We start from the raw sequence: 23,652 nt of genomic DNA, 5'->3' as shown, positions 1-23,652 counted from the left end.
ATCGTAACGATTGTATTCCATGAATTAGGGGATATGCATAATGTATTTGTTTAGGTTGTTTTCTTATCAAACAAGCGAAAGTTTTCTGCTTATATAATAGCCATTGTTCGATGTGTAATGTTCCCTTTCATCCCAACAAACGACTTGTCACGAAACGTTGAAAATAAATGATAAACTTAAGGCCTACATATACTTTTCTTTTTAATTTCAGGTCAGCTAAGAAAAGAATCTTGATGACGACGTAAACATGCTCAAGATACACAGAGCACACCTGTGCAGTAATGGTCTGTAGGTATGTATGTAATGTTTTATGTTAACATGCAGTACAGTGGTTAGAAATAGCGTACTGGCACGTGACTTGCAAATATAACTCTGAGTAAAGATATAATTGATTTTTCAGAGACGACTGATGCGTTTTTGCTAGTTGATGGTCGCGTATTGCGAACTACAACAATGCATTCACATCTTTCTATTTCGTGTTTGAATTTTTTACATTTTTCCTTTAAAACTAATAAGAATTATGCAATAGGTGTTATAAATATTTGGTACATGTATTGCAATGCTACACTCCACACAAAGTTCTTTACTAGTCTCTTTCTTAGTTCTTTCTCCAGAGATCCGCAGAAGATGCTCCTTTTTCTATTAAAAGCTTCCTTTGTCATTGCTACCCTTTTGACTTCTCGGCAACAGCTCATGTTACTGCTTATAAAGCTACCACTTGCTCTACTCCTCATTTAGAATTCGTAAGTTTACCTTCTTTACTTTTATTCCTATGACCATGGTCTTCGTCTTGTTCGCATTTATCTTAATTTCATACTGTTCATAGCTGTCATTTAGCGTCTGTAGCATATCCCTTAGTATCATCTCCTTTTCTGCTAACAACGCCATATCATCAACACACTTTATTGTTCTTCCCCCTACTATCACTCCTCTCATGTTCTGAAAACAGTTCTTCACTAAATCCTCGAAATAGATGTTGAACAGGGTAGATGAAAAGGGCATCCTTGACGTACTTCTCTCCCTATTTCACTTCTTTCTGACATTTTTTCCCCTATCCTGACTTTGACTCGTTGTTTCATATAAAACTTACTGAACAGCCTCCTCTCTTTACAACCCACGCCAATTTTCTTTAGGATCCCCATCATTTTATTCCAGTTTACTCTGTCAAACGCCTTTTCTAGGTCCACAAATAGTATATATATTTCGTTATTTTTCTCTAGGATTTTACGCCGATTGTTCGCAGCAGTCCAATAGGACTATCTTATGCGAAGTTTTACCGTCAGATGGCAGGAGCGTTCCATGCGGCGCAACATGTTGTAGGACTATGTTTTGTCATATGCTACAGTTGATTACTTTTTCCCGCTTGTTGGTTTTCTGTGCGTGTCAAAATTATATTTACAGTTATTTTGTATAACCTAGTATAATTTAATATAATTCAATATTTTCTTACCTCATAATTTAATTTAATTTAATTTACAATAAATAATAACGTAAACCTGTATAATATTGAGCGATTCCCCGAGATGGGTGGGGAAATCTTCATTATGCAGAATATAAATACGAGTAAATTGAATGTTCATGAACCTAAACAAGAACTTTGAGAACAATATGCACGAATAAAAAAATAGGAAATATGTCGAAAGTATTATTGCCCTCTTTAATAATTAGTATTTAAGAACCGTACGCTAAAACAGGATATGCAGCCACCAATGTGTTTTTTTATATAGGGAAGAGACTATCGAGATTTAATTCCTTGTATTTTTTCTGTACTTGCAGAAAGATCAAATGCAATTTTTAATAGGATGATATAATATGATCGCAATAGTATCACGATTAGTAGTGTGTTTTGTAGGTTAAGGACATGCAGTTTTGAATACTGTGTGGGATGATTTTGAAAATTTGAACCTAAAACATGGCTTTAATAATTAGGGTACAGTACATTAAAAACATTATTCACGAAATGGATTTCACTAGGGATCGTCCTGGATAGTAGGGTGGAGTGAAAAGTATAGGGAAAAATTTTTGTTGTCGAATTTCAAATCGGCAGGGCTTGCAAAAGTTGTGTATTGATATAGCTATTATTCATGCAAAATCTCAAGATTCTATCTCAATTCTTTGATGCGCCCCAAGCGCTGTGAAGCATAGAACAAATATCGGAACATCAAACGGTTAAACATTTTTTATAATAATCTACAAATTACTATTTCAAAACATATTTCAAGTCATTTTAAGCGTCTGATAACACACTTACTTACTTACAAATGGCTTTTAAGGAACCCGAAGGTTCATTGCCGCCCTCACATAAGCCCGCCAGCGGTCCCCATCCTGTGCAAGATTAATCCAGTCTCTATCATCACACCCCACCTCCCTCAAATCCATTTTAATATTATCCTCCCATCTACGTCTCGGCCTCCCTAAAGGTCTTTTTCCCTCCGGTCTCCCAACTAACACTCTATATGCATTTCTGGATTCGCCCATACATGCTACATGCCCTGCCCATTTCAAACGTCTGGATTTAATGTTCCTAATTATGTCAGGTGAAGAATACAATGCGTGCAGTTCTGTGTTGTGTAACTTTCTCCATTCTCCTGTAACTTCATCCCGCTTAGCCCCAAATATTTTCCTAAGCACCTTATTCTCAAACACTCTTAATCTCTGTTCCTCTCTCAGAGTGAGAGTCCAAGTTTCACAACCATACAGAAGAACCGGTAATATAACTGTTTTATAGATTCTAACTTTCAGATTTTTGGACAGCAGACTGGATGATAAGAGCTTCTCAACCAAATAATAACACGCATTTCCCATATTTATTCTGCGTTTAATTTCCTCCCGAGTGTCATTTATATTTGTTACTGTTGCTCCAAGATATTTGAATTTTTCCACCTCTTCGAAGGATAAATTTCCAATTTTTATATTTCCATTTCGTACAACATTCCCGTCACGAGACATAATCATAAACTTTGTCTTTTCGGGATTTACTTCCAAACCGATCGCTTTACTTGCTTCAAGTAAAATTTCCGTGTTTTCCCTAATCGTTTGTGTATTTTCTCCTAACATATTCACGTCATCCGCATAGACAAGAAGCTGATGTAACCCGTTCAATTCCAAATCCTGCCTATTATCCTGAACTTTTCTAATGGCATATTCTAGAGCGAAGTTAAAAAGTAAAGGTGATAGATAGTGCATTTCCCTGCTTTAGCCCGCAGTGAATTGGAAAAGCATCAGATAGAAATATACGGACTCTGCTGTATGTTTCACTGAGACACATTTTAATTAATCGAACTAGTTTCTTGGGAATACCAAATTCAATAAGAATATCATATAATACTTCCTTCTTAACCGAGTCACATGCCTTTTTGAAATCTATGAATAACACACTTCACTTACAAATACTAATTTAGGTAGTTTCTACTAAAATACCCACTTTAAAAAAATTAAAGAATTCTTCAATTTTAATGAAATAATTAATTACTTGTGACAGCTCTTGGACAAACATATATATTACAAATGAGTAAGTAAATATATTATACCATATTTTGTTAGTGATAAAATTTGTGTAATGTTTTGCAACCTATTTTCCAAATTTCAAGTAATATATTCAGACTTTGTATTGAATAATTTTATTAGCGACCTTGATTGTAATCCTGCAAGAACAAAACCATATCGACTGTTTTCCCCACAAACACTTTTGGATGTTTCTGTTATAAGGTGAACATATCTCTCAGTCGCTCGAGTGTGGCATGGAAATTTCAGTATGTTAATGTTCATCTCCTGTCGTGAATGAATTACATCTAATATTTCTTATCCCTCTACATTCTTTGTTACTGGTGATTCGTGTCTCTGTGTTTCTTGCAGTCAATGAGTTCAGTGTAATCTTTAGCTTAAAAATTTACTTCTGGAACACGGAACATTCTTACACTTGAAAAAGAATTCGGGGAACGTCTTGCTGCTGTAATCCTTCTGAGTGCTAGCTGCTGAATGTCTCTTCTCTCATCAGTTATCATCGATAAAAGAATGTTTTCAGAATGAGCAAAAAAGCTATTTCTCTGAATTTCTGGATCAATAATGGCCTTTATTTCTTTAGGTAAATATCGAGACACATTTATGAATTTCCAGAGATGACGTGAACCTTCTGTTAACTTTGGTTTCAATTTAAAGGAAAACCAGACTGTTGCACATACTTTAATAACATATGTTGCAAGTATGCGTTTCTCAGAAGGTTTTTCTGTACTGATATGGAATCTGAATATTCTGCTTGCTGTAGTCAACCATCTGGAATGGCTTCCATGTAACAAATCTGTGGAACAGACACCATTTGATATAACTTGACATACATCATACAGGTATTTTTGGTATGTACTTAGATTAAAGGGGAAGATCTCCACATTTCTTTATTGCTTTCCCAATTGGCCCAGGCAGAGACGTTGGGCTTACTGTGTTACCATCCATTCTATGAAATAAATGTCTTAAGGGCAGGTTATTAGTATGAAGAAGACAAAAAAAAACCATTGCAAAGGCCGATTTAGTTCCACTTCTAATAGATGTATGACTCCACCTTTGTCTCCAGTGTTTACATTTGTTTCCATCACATCCTATTACAGTACTTTGAGGTTTTATAAGGAAATATTCTGTTTATGGAAAAATGATAACATCTCTTGTAAGATAACTTTGATTCACCACTTGGAACTGTAGTGACTTATGTATCTTGAATCTGGTTCTTGAACAAGTGTGTAATGATCTTCCAATTGAGTAGATGCATGGAACTTGTAACCCTTCTTAATTTGAACTTTTTAAGGCCTTTTCTTCTATCGAAGTACAACCCATTAAGAGGGCGGGAGTTTTCAGAAAATCTTTCCATAGCTTCCTATCTAAACTTCTTCCTTTCTCTGCGTACTTTATTCGATCGATGATATTACTTGTCTCACCATCATATCCAACACCAATGTCTTGCAAAAGAGCACTAGCAATAGGGGCGGCTGCTCGATCTGAAAGGCCACGTCGATCACAGTTACTTGCCATGTTTAGAAGATGCAATTTCATTTGATTTTTCTTTATTCTGGTCGTTGGTTTAATTCTACTTTTATTTCCTTGCCCATCTTCTAATTCTGAACTGTTTTCAGATGCAATACTTATCGGATATTCTGTTGACACTCATCTCCAGTCTCCTTTATTCCTTCACCTTTCGTTCCTCTTTTTTCTTAATATGCAGGGTCATTTTAAGGTCAATACCACCAATTACCATTTTCCTCATGGTTCTCTGATCAACAATGAACTCTCGCTCATCACTTGGAATCTTCTTGTATTTGGACACTTGCATTTTGAGAAGTCTGTACATTTGCAAAAGGCAATATCGAATAACTGTGAATTAGTAGTTTTGCAGCAGTTTTTAATTTTAGTTTTATAATTTGTATCACTTTCTCTACCTTCGAATGGTTTCAATATGTTTCTGTATTTATTGTGTAATTGAATGATGTTTCAACTACACGTTTGTGAGAAATGTGAGGATAGATGCTTTCCTCCACATCTTCTCAACATCTACGGAAACTGTTTCTGCAATATCTATGATGTATGGTTCTTTTGAATGAATATCAAGTTTCATGTTCCATCTCACAGTTGACAGTTCCTCACTACATCAGCATTGGTGGGAAGAACATTTTCTGATATTTTTGCTGGAGTGCCAGATAATGGGCATTCTGTTGTGTTCCTTGCATTTGAGGTACCCTTACCCCTTTCCAATAACTCGCTACGGCTGTGATCCATATCCTCTCTCAAACTGAAAATGAGATAATATAATAAATTAAGTAATAAGAATAAATAAAAGCTCATTTTTTCTTATTTTTAACTATAAGGAAATTTTCGAAGCCCCTGGGGCGCATCTAAATATTAAAATAAATCGAAAAAATTTCGTACACGATCATTTGACATCAAATGACAACTTTTGAAAGCCCTGCCGAATTTAAATTCTGAAATTATTTTTTTCACTCCACCCTACTGGATAGTAAACATTCCAGTTTATCGAGAGTTTACTGCAGGCGTAAAATTCGGAGACTCCTACAACTACTGCATATAATTTAAGCTAACATAGCTCGCTGTCGAGGTTGCATATGTTTTTATTAATTTTTCCTTTTTCCTCTTCCAAAATGAAACTACAGTCAACAATTCCATACTTGAAGTAGTTACTTTTATTTAATAGCTAGCACTTTCGAGGCTCAATTTTATTACTTATATTTTTTTTAAGGTTTAAAGCATATATTCAATATATTTCGGGACCTGATTGAAGACAAAAAGCTTTCCCTGGTTTTTACATATAGGAACATAACAAAAATTTGTTATTTTTAGTTGTTTTTAAGAGTATTTAATATACTAATACACTACGTATATCCTCAATGTTTATATACCGAAAAACAAATGCACACGCAAAGCGCATCCCTCATAGTACACGTGCGCTATCTGCTGGTGCTAGTTCAGGATATCCCTATTGCAGATGACGACGCTATACATTTCTCCTTGTGTCTGCGTGAGGAACGTCGCTTTTTTTCATGTCGACAGCGAGGTGCACAAACTTGCTTCTTATTAACCATCGCGAAAGCTACCAGACTGCCGCTGTAATTTCCTCAACCGTTTGGACTCTCTAAACCCAAACCACAATAATTATTTCCTCTTTACGCATAGTGCCTTCGGCTGAAATAGTTGAAAAGATGGCCATAGTTGGCTCCTCATTCCGTGACAGAATCAGCGTCCTCTAGAAATTCCTGGCCGGACAAGTCCGCTCCAAGGGTCACCAAGGTAATAGGCGTTGAAAAACCGTTGCAGCGTGTTTCAGATCCATGCCAAGCACCTGAAAAATACTTTACGGTCGTATATGTCACACGCTATCCAAGTATTCCTTACACCATGTAGCGTTGGTCTCCTGTGCCGCTTAGATTTATGTTAAAGTGTGAGTGGCTTGAATTGACGTCATGCATTGGCGCGCCGTTATCCGAATGACTATAAAAGCGACTTTCCATGCCGGAGACTCGGTTTCAAATCGTGTTAACTTCTTGTGGTATTTATGGTAGAAACAGGCTATATTTGGGACAAATTGGTTGCTTATTCCCCTTCTCCATTGGCATCATTCTATCATTTCATTGACGATGATGATGATGATAATAATAATAATAATGATAATAATAATAATAAAGTATATGATTATGTCTCGTGACGAGAATATTGTATGAAATGGAAATATAAAAATTGGAACTTCATCCTTTGAAGAGATGGAAAAATTCAAATACCTGGGAGCAACACTAACAAATAGAAATGATACCCGGGAGGAAATTAAACACAGAATAAATATGGGAAATGCCTATTATTATTCGGTTGAAAAGCTTTCATCATCCAGTCTGCTCTCAAAAAATCTGAAAGTTAGTATTTATAAAACAGTTGTATTACCGGTTGTTGTTTATGATTGTGAAACTTGGACTCTCACTTTGAGAGAGTAACAGAGATTAAAAGCTTTTGAGAATAAGGTTCTTAGGAAAATATTTGGTGCTAAGAGGGATGAAGTTACAGGAGAATGGAGAAAGTTACACAACACAGAACTGCATGCATTGTATTCTTCACCTGACATAATTAGGAACATTAAATCCAGACGTTTGAGATGGGCGGGGCATGTAACACGTATGGGCGAATCCAGAAATACATATAGAGTGTTAGTTGGGAGGCCGGAGGGAAAAAGACGTTTGGGGAGGCCAAGACGTAGATGGGAAGATAATATTAAAATGGATTTGAGGGAGGAGGGATATGATGATAGAGATTGGATTAATCTTGCACAGGATAGGGACCGATAGCGGGCGGCAATGAACCTCCGGGTTCCTTAAAAGCCAGCCAGTAAGTAATAATAATAATAATAATAATAATAATAATAATAATAATAATAATAATAATTGGTTGATGGTTAAGTTCGTAGCGTTTTTTGTTTGTCATTACAACACTGCGTATTTGGGAGATTGTTTATCGTTTGTCATTTGTTACTTAGTGTGTTTTGTTTATTAATACGCCTTGAATTTTGTGATTTAAAGAAAGTTTGCGCTATTTAAATAAGCGAACATTTCCGATATATTCTCTTTTTTTTTTTTTAAAGAGGAATCTGTACGTCCATATCTTACAATGTTAAATTCCTCAAATTTGGGTACACTTTTCTTAGAAGCTGCAAAAGATACAAATGTAGAAAAAATAGGACGTATTTAATATACCTTTATGTATACAAGCGGTTAAATAAATTTAAAATTTCACTGAGCGGTTGGCAAAAAAAAAATAATAATAATAATAATAAGGTATCAGCGCTTACGTACTGGTAAGCCATCTCATAATGTCTAAATCAGTTTGCTTGTTTTGTGAAGAAATACTGTGTATATATCGTATCGTTTTTATATAATTGTAACTTATAACTATACAGGGGTATTGATAACACTATCTACTGTATTTCATAATGAAGATTGACATTTCTTGTGCAATGATTCCGAATAATCTTGAAGTAAATATTGAATATGAACAGATTTCGTTCAAATAATTTCAAGTAAAACACTCATCAGTTCATCATAATCTTAAAAACGGATATATTGGCTGATTGGCTAGTTAACTCTTGACTAACTTGGTTGACAGACTGCACTGACTGACCAGACGCATGGAGGACTCCCATATGTGTTGCCAGCACGATGCGGGGTTACACCTAGGACAACAGAGGACATACGACAGACTAAGGACAAATCCCTCTGCCGTGGCTGAGTGGTCAGACCTTCACCCTGTCACGCAGGCGACCCGGGTTCGAGTCCCAGACAGACCTGCGATTTTTCATTGAAAAATCCATAGTGACGATTGAGGAGGATAGGGTTGCAGTTGGGGATTTTCTGTGGGTTTTTCCGTTTCCCCATATTAGACATCTATATCATTCCGTCAACATTTCTCCATTTCGTCATCATTCTATAGCAGCGGTTCTCAACCTTTCCCATTGACGTACCACTATTTTTAATTTAGGATATTAGCTATACCGCTGACAACATTTATTATGGAAAAACGTCATATGTCAGTCCTCGGGGTCATAATTTGCATTTCTGTGCATCAGTACAAATAACCTAAACTGTTGATAAAGCGTCGTAAAATAACCCAATGAAAATAAAACCAATAACTGATTACTTTATTTAGACACGTTTAGTTAAGAAACAGAACCTCTTTGAATTTATTCAGTGATATGCTCCATAAAATGAACAGAAAAATGCTTATAGGTCTAACCCTACTTGTTGCATAATAGTAAATGATTTAATAATTACTCAAAAATTACACCATAAACACATAGTACCCCTGCTAATGCTAGAATCTGTAACCGAAGTAAATAAACATATGTCAGTGTGAAGGTTGTGCAATATGCTTGTTTAGCAAAACACAACTTCTTTATGGTACGTTTTAATTTAGGTTCAACATTAAATTTATTCCTATACTTATTTTAAAAATAAATTAGGGAAGGAAACCCACATTCACAAAATTAAATAGTTATGTGCACCATAAAAAATTTTACAGTTTTTATGAAATGAGAGAGTGTTAACAGCGAATAGGGATTATAAAGAATGGACACTTCGCGTCGGTACCTTTGATGTAGCCGGACTGATTTCAATGACCTTCAAGCCAGCTAAAGCGGGAGATTCTGCTTTCTCCCTAGAGTTGGCGCTGACATCACACCAGCTAGCAGTCGACAAAGCGGAAATATAACACACATAATTAATACATCTAGGTACATTATGTACTCAAATAAAATAAATTGGATCCAGAAAATAATAAATCCGTCATTAACTGTAATGTCTAGACTCGAGAGTTCCTTTATAATGAGAGTTGAGACGTTGACCCCAACAACAATTAAAATATGTAATGATTTGATAGCGCTGAAAATGGAAAAACAAAACTCTTACGAGAAGTAAAACCATATACCTATATTATATTATATACAAATATTAAACGAATTCGATACTTAATTTTATAATGTATTATAATATAATTTATGATATCTGAAATATAAAATATTATTATTACAACTAATTTGTCACTGAGAAATAAGGAAAAGCTGTTAATTTGAATTTATTTACGTACAGATTCCCCTTAAACTAAACCCTTAAACCCTTAAATTGGCAAAACTTCATTTCTCACACTAGTTTATTAAACCTGGTCGGACTGTAAAGAAAACAACTATCGCAATGTCCATATTTTATAAGGTGTAGAGAGAGAGAGAGAGAGAGAGAGAGAGAGAGAGAGAGAGAGAGAGAGAAACTCATCCGGCCTTAATTAAGGATGACCACGAGGATCCGGAAATTAATAGCAAATAAATATAATTAATTAAATATGAATATTGTTATAAAAATAAAATGTAATAATTAAGCACCATTGATTATCAATTATAAAATAAAATCTTAGAAAATGACTATAAAATTATACTTATAAATAAAGGATTTTATTTAAAATTAGCATATCCTTAATTAAGGCCTTCTGAGTGATATAAATGAAATTGTATAATCTGCAGGGAATCTTTGAGACTTTGCGAGATGATTTTTTGAATTTCAAAAGATGATATTGATAATTGTTTTAAAAAATGATATGTAAATTTTGGTAAAGTATAGTATTTGGTAAATTATAGTATTGTGAAATTTTGGTTAAATTTAATTTTCCTACCAATTTTTTTCTATTGTAATAAATTACGAGTATTCCTGTCAAGGATAGCTGACCCCCCCCCAAAAATAAATAAAAATTAAATTAAATTAAATTGAAATTAGAAATAGAATATTGTTGATCTGCAATTAATTCAGGTGCTGTTATCGCTCGGTACCCCTTTTTCAAGGGCAGCTATCTTTTTTTATTCGTCTCTCTCTAAAATTATAGCATATAGCCTATTAACCTGTTGTATCCTTTAGGATACGTTGTGAATTTAAGGGTTAAGAATTCTGGCAAGGTATCGTCAATAGAAAATGGATCACTAATCCAAAAATTCTGAAGTTACACACTATTGAAATCATTTTACTTAACTTTTCCATTGTTTGAAACTTTGAAAACAAGTGTAGGGGGAAGTCTTCCAGCGCCGGTCAGCATACAGTACCGGTCAGTGTGTGTTTTTAAATACCGACAACAATTAGCAGGACGCGAAATGTAGTGGACGTTACTTCTAACAGTCAGTAATCACTGGTAAATAATTCAAACTTAAATCTACATTCATTTTTTAACAAAGTCCGTTGAAAGACTGTTCTGTTTGCTGTGGCGCGAATCGACTAAATCTAAATTGACTGACACCAAGGCAATTCGGTAAGTATCGTTATAAATCTTGTTTCATTCGATTCAGTCATGATTTATGAATTACTTTTGTGCATGATCCATGTTACATAACATAATGGTGCTATAGAAAAAAATATTATATGTTTCGCTGCGTGTCAGCCAGTACCGGTCACTTCTTGATCTTGCAGTACCGGTCATATTCTTCCATGCTAGTTATGTTCGTTTAATATTTTTATAGGACGTTTATGATTCCTCCAGTGATAAGTAGACCTTCCAAAGGAAAATGGCATCCAGATTCTATGAAACAGGCTGTAGAGAAAGTGTTAACAGGCCAACTTGCTAACCGCAAAGCTGCTGAAATATACAATATCCCCCAAAGTACGTTGATCGATCATATTTCTGCCGTAAAAAGAGGTAAGGAAATTACATTCACTCATGCACTTGGCCGTTTTAAACCCACGTTCAATGCCGAATTCGAAGATGTTCTATTGGATCATGTGAAAGATCTATCTGATAGATTATTACCAGTCACAAGGAAAGAGTTTTTGAATCTAGCTTTTCAACTTGCTGAGGCCTTAAAAATTCCTCATAAATTCAACCGTGACAAAAAGACTGCTTGTAAGCAATTTTATTATGATTTCATGAAACGGCACCCGAATTTGTCTCTCCGTACTCCTGAATGACAAGCCTTAATAGATCAATTGGGTTTAACAAGCCACAAGTCAATCGATTCTTTAAGAGTCTTACAAATCTAATGGAAAAACATGTATTCACCCCTATAAAATTTATAACTGTGACGAAACTAGTGCCACTACTGTACAAAGACATATCTAGAAGAAAAAAATAATGAAAAGTTGAAGAGAGAAGTCAAGAGCCTAGTGCGTGGGAAACGCCCCCTATCAGGAAAATTCTTCCCAAAAAGCTCAAGAAAGAAACTAAGAAAAATGACGAAAAGGAGGAAACTACATGTATTTTTTGCGGGGAATCTCATGACGAAGATTGGATCCAATGTTCTTCATGCCAAATGTGGGCTCATGAAGCCTGTGCCAGCATTCCTGAGACATCTGACACGTATGAATGTGATTCTTGTCAAAAGTAATATGTGACCGGTACTGCCTGCCAATTTTCTGATTGTATCGATTTTATGGACATTTAATTTGTTTATGTTTTGTATTAATATTAATTTCTGAATTTTTTTTGTAATTACCATTGAGTTCAATAATATATGTACTTACATTATATAAAAAAAGTGTGTCAAAAAGTTGAATGGTTTCTTATTTATAACCCAAAAACCTTAAGGGGTCGGTACTGCAAGACTTCCCCCTATGTTTTTATATTTTATGATAATTCATATTTTTATTTCATATGTTGTTGAAGTACCACCCAGCAGTGGCTCACGTACCACCAGTGATACGCGTACCATAGGTTGAGAACCACTGTTCTAAAGCATTCCCGAACGCCGGCTGGCGACGCACGGAGGGGGCTGTCCTAAGGACGTGGGGGTTGCCTGCTCGAAACCTGGGTACGCAGCGAACCTTAGTGTAGTCAGCCGGTATGGATTTGGGAATGCACCTAAGTTGAGGGTTAGCGCATTAGATCGTAAAATGTCGTAGTGCTGGGTCATAGTGCCCCCCTCCCGAAATTCCATTCATTCCAAGGACAAACGTCCATTCCTTGGGAAGAGATTCGAACCCACGATCGTTGCTTCCTTATACGTTAAAGCAGTGCGGCTAATTGTTAAGTACACAATTTTATTGGAATCTCAGTGACTTAAAATAGTCATTTTCTGTATGATTGCCCTGCTTCTCTTTCAACTTAAACTATTTCCTAGTCATTTTAAATTGCCGCAATAAAGAGTTTAACTTGAAGAACAGAAATAAAAATTTTAAGATTTATTTTCGCAGAAAGTCAGACCTTACAATTTATTTGAAGTGTATCAGCAGTCACAGTTGAACTAAAATTCAATTTTTGCAGCACTCTTATGCCCACATGCATCAACATCGGTTAGTGTAACCACCGGTTAAAATTTCCACCTAACCCCTGGTTAAGCATTTTTACGGTGCATCGACCTCGGTTAGGACTTAAATAGAAGGTTAACCACGGTAATCTCTAACCGGCCATATTCGAGCGATTAAAGAAGATAACCAGTGATTAGCAGGCCAAGTGAAACAAAATGACGGCCAGAACCACAGGTAATTATTTCGAAGACGATTATTATTGTACAGTACTTGAATTACTTCGATAGAGATGATGGTGAGCGTGAAGTTTTTTTAGTGGAAAGAGAGAAATCTTACGAGGAATTAGGTGACAGAAAATTTCAGGGGGGATTTAGTTTATCAAAATCTACAATCACAGAAATAACACAGAAACAGTCGTATTTCTCCTATGGATCGGCTGCTTATATTACGATTCTATGCAACTGATATTTTCTGTATTTTAAGAGGGAAAACTCGAGTATCTCTTTCTCTATGTCACTGGCTGAACGAAGAGAGATTATGGATGGATCTTATGATAATGCACAGTTCCCTGGTATAAATGGGGTCCTGGACCTTACACACATTTTATACTAATCTTCTTCATCCTTTTCCTTTATGGATATTCCATCTTTTTCATTTATAGGCCTAATGTATTTAAATATAGTAATTAAGCCCATCAATACTTCAAACTCACATTGGTATAATCGTTTTTGCATTTAATTTTCCATTTTGTACGATTTTAACTTAACAGAAATGCAACCGCAAACATAACAACGCCCAAAGGCAAACAAATGCAACGCGAAAATGTAGGACACGTTCGTTTCGATGTAGAACGGAGTAAGCGCAGTCGTTTTTAGACGTTGACTATTATTTTTGCAAAGGTATGGATATGTTCCTTCAGTCATTTTGTAGAAACAATGTACCATCATAGATTTTACTCTGGTTAAATGAGGTGTTAGCTAACCATGTATAAGTAATCGGTGATTATGAATAATTCACAGAAATTACATTTTAACCACTGTTACTGTTTAGCCGTAGTTTCGTAACCTATGATTACTGCGTTTTTAACCGAGGTTGATGCACTTCGCCATTAGAATTGGACTCCTAAAATGTAATACAAAGTAAAGTTATTGCTTCTTTTGCCGGAAGGAAAGGTACTCGATACTGGAGCTGCAGGCTTCTATGAATATACTTGATGGAATGTAAACAGTTTTCCCACACTGTTATTTTCACAAATAGCGCTTGCGGCGTGTTACGTCCCGTTACAAATGGTTCGGGCGGCGGTAGCAATATCCGTATAGTTCAGCATAGACGTTTCTTCTCTCCTTGAAGGAGCTGGTCCTTGTTATATCGCTCGCTGTATTACTTCTTGTGATCTGTTTTACTCCATGAGCGGAAATAACACCTGCAAAAACTGAACTTATTTTCTCACACGTTACACATCATACGTTACACAGTCATTATCCTAAACGGTTTAGCTTATCTTGAAGTTTTTGTTTTGTATTCCCCTAACTAGTAGGTATTGAATTAATGTTATGGAAATTCTGAATAATAGTAGTGCATTATGCAACGAGCCTATAATGGTAGTAATTAACACGCAAGTATGTTTATGAAACGAGCGCAAGCGAGTTTCATAATTTCATACGAGCGTCTTAATTACCATTATAGGCAAGTTTCATACGACTTTTTATGCTCGACCATATTTCTAACTTGAAATTATTCATAAGTATTCATGTTATTCTTATCTGACTGGGGAGCGGAACTGACCTTGTGCAATATCTCGTAAATTGTGAGATGTGTGCAAACGCGAAAGTATTGATTTTTTCCTAGAAACAAATGTCATTGACCTTGATATAATCTAGAGAGTAAAATAAAGATTAATCTTGATATAACTTTGAAATTGATGATTTAGACATTGAAAAAAAGGGGAGACAAATTAAATTTATTTGAATATTATTTACAATTAACGCTAATTATTATAGTAACAGAACATAACCTTCTGCGACAGTATTGGATTTCCAGCCTCCGTGACGTTTCGCTAGTTGCCTTTCGATTGCATATCCGAGAATAATCGATACTTGCGCTTTCATATTGCTACAATGGTGTTTTCTGATTGGTGGAGCATCTGAACTTTAATGAATAGGTGTACTTTAATGAGGTCCATTAAAGGGCTGCTACCAGGTGTATAATTACTACATTTCGGCATGGTCGAGCATAATTTTTTTTTTTTTTTTTTTTTTTTTTTTACAAGAGAGGAATATCAGTCCTCTACAAACCTATAAATGACTGTGCAGGAATTAGAACTTCAATTTAAATAACAGTATATAGTTGGATGTTTGTGTGAATGAGGGGTGAAGAGAGTCTGGGTGGATGGGAGGGTACATAGATTTTTTTTATTTTAGTAGGTTATTTTACATCTTAGGTTATTTAGCGTCTGAATGAGATGGTGATAATGCCGGTGAAGTGAGTCCGAGGTCCAGCACCGAAAGTTACCCAGCATTTGCTCATATTGGGTTGAGGGAAAACCCCGGAAAAACCTCAACCAGGTAACTTACCCCGACCGGGAATCGAACCCGGGCCACCTGGTTTCGCGGCCAGACGCGCTAACCGTTACTCCACAGATGTGGACGGGTACATAGATGGACAGATAAATTAATACCTGGTGTATGCAAATTGGTGTCAAATATTTTGGGGAAGTATTCCTAACAACAAAACATTGAGAAACTTTCACATGAACGTGATCCTGAAAATGCTTAGTTTCAAAGTTAGTAAGGATTTTGTCCTTACTATTACTGCAGTCTAGTATATACAGTCACGAAGCTCAATACGTAGTAAAAATGCATCCGTAGATAGTTGCTAACCACTAGGATCGCTAATATCGCCTCATTACAGACAATGCGAAATAGTACCAGCACAGTCTATTGTTCCTAGCACCCTCACAACTCAAGCTTCGTGACTGTATATACTAGACTGTGCTATTACTAATAAAATGAAATTATTTTCGTCTGCTGCCGAACTACAGTTTACCACGAGGATCTAGAATTGCACAACAATTATATAGTTTAAACAATGAATTTAACAATTATAATAAGTTAAGATATTATGTAAAACTTTAAATTTCTGAAAAAAAAGGATATAAACAATATTAAATATTATCAAATGTTAAGTTAACAAGAATAGTTTAAAATATTAATTAATTTGAAAAGTATAAATGGTGGTGAAGAATCCCTAAGGAATTTTTATAACATAAACAATTATTTCTAGCAAGGAATTTACCGTGAAGTCGTGAAGTCTAATTCTATTAAGATTTTATGTACGAATTTTCTAACACGTCCTCTGGCTCCAAACAATAAACCTATATTTTCCAGTTTTATAAAGGGATGTTATATTATTTTTGTGTCTAGGTAAGGGAAACAGTCTTCGTAAATTTCTCTCTTCTCTTGATCTACTTCTTCGACTTGCGTTATTGTTTTCTCAAGTCTTATAGTTGGATCAAGAACATAGTTCTTCTGATGTTCTGTACCAATTGCAACAATATCATCCCTTCTGTTGGAGTCATTTGTTGATATGCAATGTAGGCCTACTTCTTCAAATACTTGCCATTTCCGGGACCGCAGTAAAGATGCCAGTGCTGAACTAAGTCTATGGTGTCTTGAATTCTTTAATCCGAACATGACGCGGATTTGACTTCAAATAGAATTCTATTGTCATATAACAATTTTTATGCTCCACCATGCCGAAACGTAGTAATTATACACCTGGTAGCAGATCTTTAATGCATGTCATTAAAGTACACCTACTCATTAAAGGTCAGGTCTTTCAGCCAATGACGACTCAGGTTACAACTGTTCAGCCAATGACAGGTCAGCTTTCTATCGTTATAAAACTGCAAGTATCGATTATTCTCGGATATGCAATCGAAAGAGAATTAGCGAAAAGTCACGGAGGCTGGAAATCCAATACTGCCGCAGAAGGTTATGTTCTGTTACTATAATAATTAGCGTTAATTGTAAATAATATTCAAATAAATTCAATTTGTCATCTCGTTTTTCAATGTCTAATTTAATTTCAATGTTATCTCTGTAGGTTCTTATGGCCTAGCAAGGTCAATGTGGATATCTGTTCCTCGGAAAAAAAAAATCAATACTTTCGCGTCTGCGCACATCTCACAACATACGGAACATTGCTGAAGGTCAGATACAAAGAAAATTAATAACATCAAGTTAAAAATATGGTCGAGCATAAAAAGTCGTATGAAACTCGCCTATAATGGTAATTAAGAAGCTCGTATGAAAATTATGAAACTCGCTTGCGCTCGTTTCATAAATATCCATACTCACTTCTTAATTATCTTCATTATAGGCTCGTTGCATAATGTACTATTATTACATATTTATACATTATTTCGGTGTTTCTCCATCGCAAGCACGTTCTTCTTTTAATTCTGAGAAATGAAGAAATTGTTTGTTTTAATATATGACTGGCTCTCTGTTTACTGTGATTCATACCAACGTGCACATGGAAACTCTTATTGCATAGAAGCGTGATATCATTGTTCTCCTATCTGAAGCCAAAGATTAACAATTACCTTGAATCATTAGAAAGACTAAAATAAACCAGGGATTTGTCTGAAAGTGATTATCTTGTAACTTTCAACAGGTGTAAAATGTTGGATCATTATTATTATTATTATTATTATTATTATTATTATTATTATTATTATTATTATTATTATTATTATTGTTATTATTTGGGATGTACTATAAGCAGTAACATGAGCTGCTGCGAGAAAGTCAAAAGGACGATAGCAATAGCAAAGGAAGCTTTTAATAGAAAAAGGTGCATCTTCTGCGGATCTCTGGAAAAAGAACTAAGGAAAATACTAGTGAAGTGCATTGTGTGGAGTGTGGCATCATTGTATCGGGCAGAAACATGGGCATTACGGCAAAGTGAAGAGAAGCGACAAGAACCATTTGAAATGTGGATATGAAAAAGAATGGAGCGTGTGAAATGGACAGACAGAACAAGAAATGAAGCTGTATTGGAAAGAGCGGGTGAAGAAAGAATGATGTTGAAACTGATCAGGAATTGGTTGGGTCACTGATTGAGAAGAAACTGCCTACTGAAGGATGCACTGGAAGGAATGGTGAACGGGAAAAGAGTTCGGTGCTGAATAAGATATCAGATGATAGACGACATTAAGATATTATATGGATCATACGCGGAAACTAAGAGGAAGGCAGAAAATAGGAGATTGGAGGATGCTGGGTTTGCAGTGAAAGATCTGCTCTGGGGCAGAACACTTATGTATTATTATTATTATTATTATTATTATTATTATTATTATTATTATAGTAGCAGTAGTAGGATCAGTAGTAAACAAAACCAAATATAAATGAGAAATTGTCATTCTTGATTCCCTTTTGACAATATGGAATTTTTTATTTTACTTGGTTATTTAACGAAGCTGTATCAACTACGAGGTTATTTAGCATCGATGGGATTGGTGATAGCGAGATGATATTTGGAGAGATGAGGCCGAGGATTCGCCAGAGATTACCTGACATTTGCCTTATGGTTGGGGAAAACCTCGGAAAAAAACCCAATCAGATAATCAGCCCAAGCGGGAATCGAACCCGCGCCCGAACACAACTCCGGATCGGCAGGCAAGCGCCTTAGCCGACTGAGCTACTCCGGTGGCAATATGGAATTTTATTATTATGAAATTGAATATGTAATTTTGGTTCATTATTGAAATTATTAGCTATAACGGCTGGGGAATCATCGTGCTACTGGTTGGATGATCGTCCACCTCTGCTTCGGCAGACGTGGACGTGAGGCCATCAGCCGGCTGGTCGGTCTTGGCCCTTCATGGGCTGTAGCACCATGGATTTACTTTTATTTTATTATTGAAATTATTAAACTTGTAAATTGCGTTCAGTGGTTTAGGAGACAGACGGCATGCCAGAAACCACTTTCTCTGTATAGAAATTCTAAAGTGGGAGTACAGTAGAACCTCTATTATCCGTGGTAATGAAGGGCGTGGAATGAACGGTTAATCGAAAAAATCGGATAATCCGTACCATATAAGATTTTCATAAATTAAGTGCGTAATACAGTTTCCTAATTTCCTCTGTGGTCTTGTGCTTTTAACATGATAGGCAGTGCATCAGAAGTTCACTAATTTAAGTCTGGTTTTCAATGACGGGTTTTTAAGAGCCAAGGAACCACTTTATGACGACTGTCTGTGGGAAGATAGGAATAGTATAGGTCTCATGTTGTAGATTTACATACTTATCACCAGGCTTCGAGACTTCGGACCCAATAGAGCAGTTCAGTGGGAAATCCGCATAACGGCGTACTGAGTATGGTGGTAAAGCGTACAGTGGGTGGGGATACTGTAGAATGAATGACAACAAATACGCAAAGGAAAACGCTCTGGATTTGAAGGTTCTGACGAATAATTTGGTTTTCATACAAACTGTGTCTGAAACTATTACACGGTTAGAAAAGTCAGAGCAAGAGATCCCGGAAGCCCTCAAATTAATTGAGAAAATGACGCAGAGAATTAATGAGACATCAAGTACACCGGTTACTGAACGTGTAAAACAGAAGTGGAAATCAATTTTATGTACAAATAACGGATATGGAACTTTGTGTAACATAAACAGCAAATTAGTGGACATAGAGTCACCCGAGAATAAAGGACTGTCTCTTAGAGACTGCAATGATGTTAGGTTTTTTTTCGTTTTGGTCCTATCACGTCATTCGACGTAGAGCGCAGCTTTCTACAGTACAAACTTTGGCAGATAACCGAAAAAGATTTACGTTTGAGACACTGAAAATGTATCTTGTAGTACATTGCAATTCAGTACTGTAACTGTACTTCCTAAAGACGACCAATAGGATAAATGAAGAAATTAAAACTGCTACATGCTTATTTCCGCCATTAACACTGTGTATAATTAAACACAAATGCTTATAAAAGACAGGAGAATAAATGCTTTTCACATTCTTTTGACACTATCATCGTGTAATGTATATTTACTTTCAGAATGTACATATGTGTGTTTCCCCATTCTACCGTACTGTACTCTAAATACCAACGTTGTTACCTCAACACATCTCTATCTACCTGAAGCGAGTCAACAACCTATAGTGCATGCACAGTAAACTTATTGTATCGGGTCCAAAGTCTCGAAGCCTGCTTATCACACTTTATACTTGTTTTTAATTAAATCGTGCACAGTTGTAATTCTTATTTCGTATTCTGATGCGAGATGAACCACAGTTTCTCTTTTCTCAAACCACTCAATTACTTGCACTATTTTTTCGTAGCACAACTCCTTTTCTTTGACACCTGTGGAAGGCATTTTGCATAGAATTTAGACCTCTCGAAAAGTAGACCATACTGTATAAGAGTAAAAGTTTGTAAAAGGTACTCTGTAGAAAAAAATCGTACTAATAAAATGTACAGTAATTCATATTTTTTCTGCAACGTAAAAAAAGAGCGCGAGAGAAAGACAGTCGGATAATCCACCAATCGGTTAATAGGATGACGGAAAATCGGGGTTCTACTGTATTTCCGAGAAAGTCTGGAATTGATGTTTTTGAGCGGTACAAATAGGAATAGTTCGTACATTGTACAATTAGAACTGACACTAACCGAATAAGCATGAAATCTTAGATTCTCAAGAAACTTTATCTGTCAGAGTCCCTATGTTGAGAGAACACTGTTGCACCATCTAACTGGCGTTGTGTGTGTGTCTACAGAGTTTCTTCACGTACGTGCACGCTGAGAGGTACAGAACTCGAAGTACTCGTACTTGCTTCTTCAGCAACGAATATGTAAAAGTTAAGAGTGGTGTATTTGTTGAAGAGCCCTTCACCTTGCACACACTACGAACTTCAAGGTTGGCCTTGGGCGAAAGCGAGATTAATTGCTGTAAACCTAAAAACCGGAACACTGGGTCAAAACAACGGCATCCAGAACGAACTGCGGAGTCCGAGATCAGCAGAATAAAGTGACATATGAGTCATTCCACGTCAAATCGCACAAAATTATACAAATTTTGACCTTCATATTTCTGATTGCGTTTATATTTTTTTTACCAACTCTATGGGTCTCATAAACCAACAAGTGTATTTTTATTTCGGCCGGGTAGCTCAGTTGGTAGAGCAGCTGGCTACGGACTGGAAGGTCCGGGGTTCGATCCCAGGTGGTGACAGGATTTTTTCTCGTTGCCAAACTTTCAGAACGGCCCCGAGGTTCACTCAGCCTCCTATAAAATTGAGTACCGGGTCTTTCCCGGGGGTAAAAGGCGGTCAGAGCGTGGTGCCGACCACACCACCTCATTCTAGTGCCGAGGTCATGGAAAGCATGGGGCTCTACCTCCATGCCCCCCAAGTGCCTTCATGGCATATTACGGGGATACCTTTACCTTTTACCTAAGTCCACATGTTTTTAAAATATTACATGTTAAAATTCGTTAAAAATGTCGCACGATGCAACATTTAAAGCGTCATATTTCTGACGATATTGATGTTAAAATTTTTTTGAAAAATGCATTTAAAAGCTTAAAGTACTGTCTTTTATTAAATATTTACTAACTAATTTTAATATAATTATTTCAAATATTTTTTTATAATTCAATTTTTAAAACATATACATCAGTGTGAAATAGCCCTATTAAAAAAAAAAAAAAAAGCCTACTAGGTGCACTGAAGTATTCTTAATAATTCCAGAAAAAATCAGAATGGGATCTCCAATAGTTTATTGGAAATTTAATTACTTATGACAGAATGTGTAGCGGTCGGCGCAGCAGCAGTGGACGGGAAGCGTTAAAGCGCGCTAAGAGGTTTATCGGCACTGGATAATTGACTGAACGTTGCAACATTACACCCAGTACGGATCAAGTTACTCGAGGAAACACTGCTAATTTACTTATTATGATATCTTCAAATAATTGTACATTATGCTTTTCAAATGTTTCTTTTCATTCACATTTTAAATTTTCATTCGCCTACCTTCTTTCTTGAAAGAAAATTGTTTTACTAAATCTTCAGTTTTTGACAACGGAATGAAAGAATATAATTTTAATGTACCAGTTATTGGTTTTAGATTATGGTATCTGGCCTGCAAATTTTCAGTGTGGTTTTTGTGCTTATTGAATGGACAAAATATAAATGACACGTTAGAAATGTTTTTTGTGACTAATCAAACAGTTTTTTTTTTGTGTTGTCATAGGATCTTGTATAGGCTAACTCTCGTGGCAAGTCTTTTAACAGTATCTCCAATGCCAACACATGGACCTTTACCATGCGACATTGCAAAGAAGTGTCATTCAGCACTAATTTCATAATCGTCTTCATGTAAGCAATTATTTTTAATTTTTTTTTTTTTTTTTTTTTTTTTTTTTGTATTGTGAACTTGATCCATTGGAAAATTAGATGATTTTTTCATATCGTTGAATTCTTGCTTTAAGAAATTGATTGCTTCGGATTGAAAAAAGTGAAAGGGATCGGTGTCATGTTTCATGGTTTCTGAGATGACATTACTTTTGTAACGAATTTCTGTATCTCCTTTGAAATATACTACGAAAGGATTTATTTATTTATTTATTTATTTATTTATTTATTTATTTATTTATTTATTTAAATATACAGAATAAAGAATATAATTACAAATAAGAGAAATAGAAATAAAATAATACAATCAATATAAAAAAGGAGATGCAGTAGTATTAACAAAATTTGAGACCGAATGAGCAGCGCTCGTGTTCGGTCACAGTTCAGATATAATATTAATAGGCCTATAAGATAATATAAAATAAAATAAAGTAGGAAGTAAAATTAAAATTGTACTGTATTGTGGCTTGGCATATGTTCCAATGCACACCTTGTATTGAATCTTGTATTACAAATGAATAATTTTCAGAAAAGTCTGCAATAACTATGTAATTTTGAGGTTGTACTTTCTTTGCATTCCGTCAAAAATAAAATATGGCTGACTTTTGAATGGATGATGATGCATCTTCTACATGAAAAACTTAACTTGCTAGGGAGCCTTTTACTTTTGAAACTTTTCACGGGGGTATCGTTTTGTTGTATCTTTCTTTTCTTGATAGGGGATTCTATTGACATCAAACTCTTGTTTAATTCCTCAATATTACTGATTTCTAGCACTGAATCCATAGAACTGCTAGAAGAAATACTGGGATAATCACTTTCTCTGTCCGCACTTTCATTTGATTAATGTTTATTAATATCGCATATAATTTCACCTGACCTATGCGGAAATTGATGGATTTTTACGGAACAAATCACATATTTGCACACTCAAAGACTCATTTAAATTGAGCTTTATCAATAAGTCACGACTTACGCA

General features: G+C 35.5%; 1 protein-coding gene across 4 annotated transcripts in view; it reads left to right on the top strand.

Moving 5' to 3' along the window:
* LOC138696818 (rho GTPase-activating protein conundrum-like) overlaps positions 1–23,652 on the top strand; it is a 275,488-nt gene that overhangs the window by 204,580 nt on the left and 47,256 nt on the right. For all 4 annotated transcript variants that reach the window (XM_069822244.1, XM_069822245.1, XM_069822249.1 and 1 more), the window contains one exon: positions 212–292. The gene's annotated coding sequence lies outside the window, so the exon portion shown is untranslated. The remainder of the gene's footprint in view (positions 1–211; positions 293–23,652) is intronic.

Source organism: Periplaneta americana, chromosome 3 (genome assembly GCF_040183065.1).
Source record: "Periplaneta americana isolate PAMFEO1 chromosome 3, P.americana_PAMFEO1_priV1, whole genome shotgun sequence".
NCBI lineage: Eukaryota > Metazoa > Arthropoda > Insecta > Blattodea > Blattidae > Periplaneta > Periplaneta americana.
The sequence above is the reverse complement of the archived record's forward strand: the minus strand, read 5'-3'. Positions and strand labels throughout refer to the sequence as shown.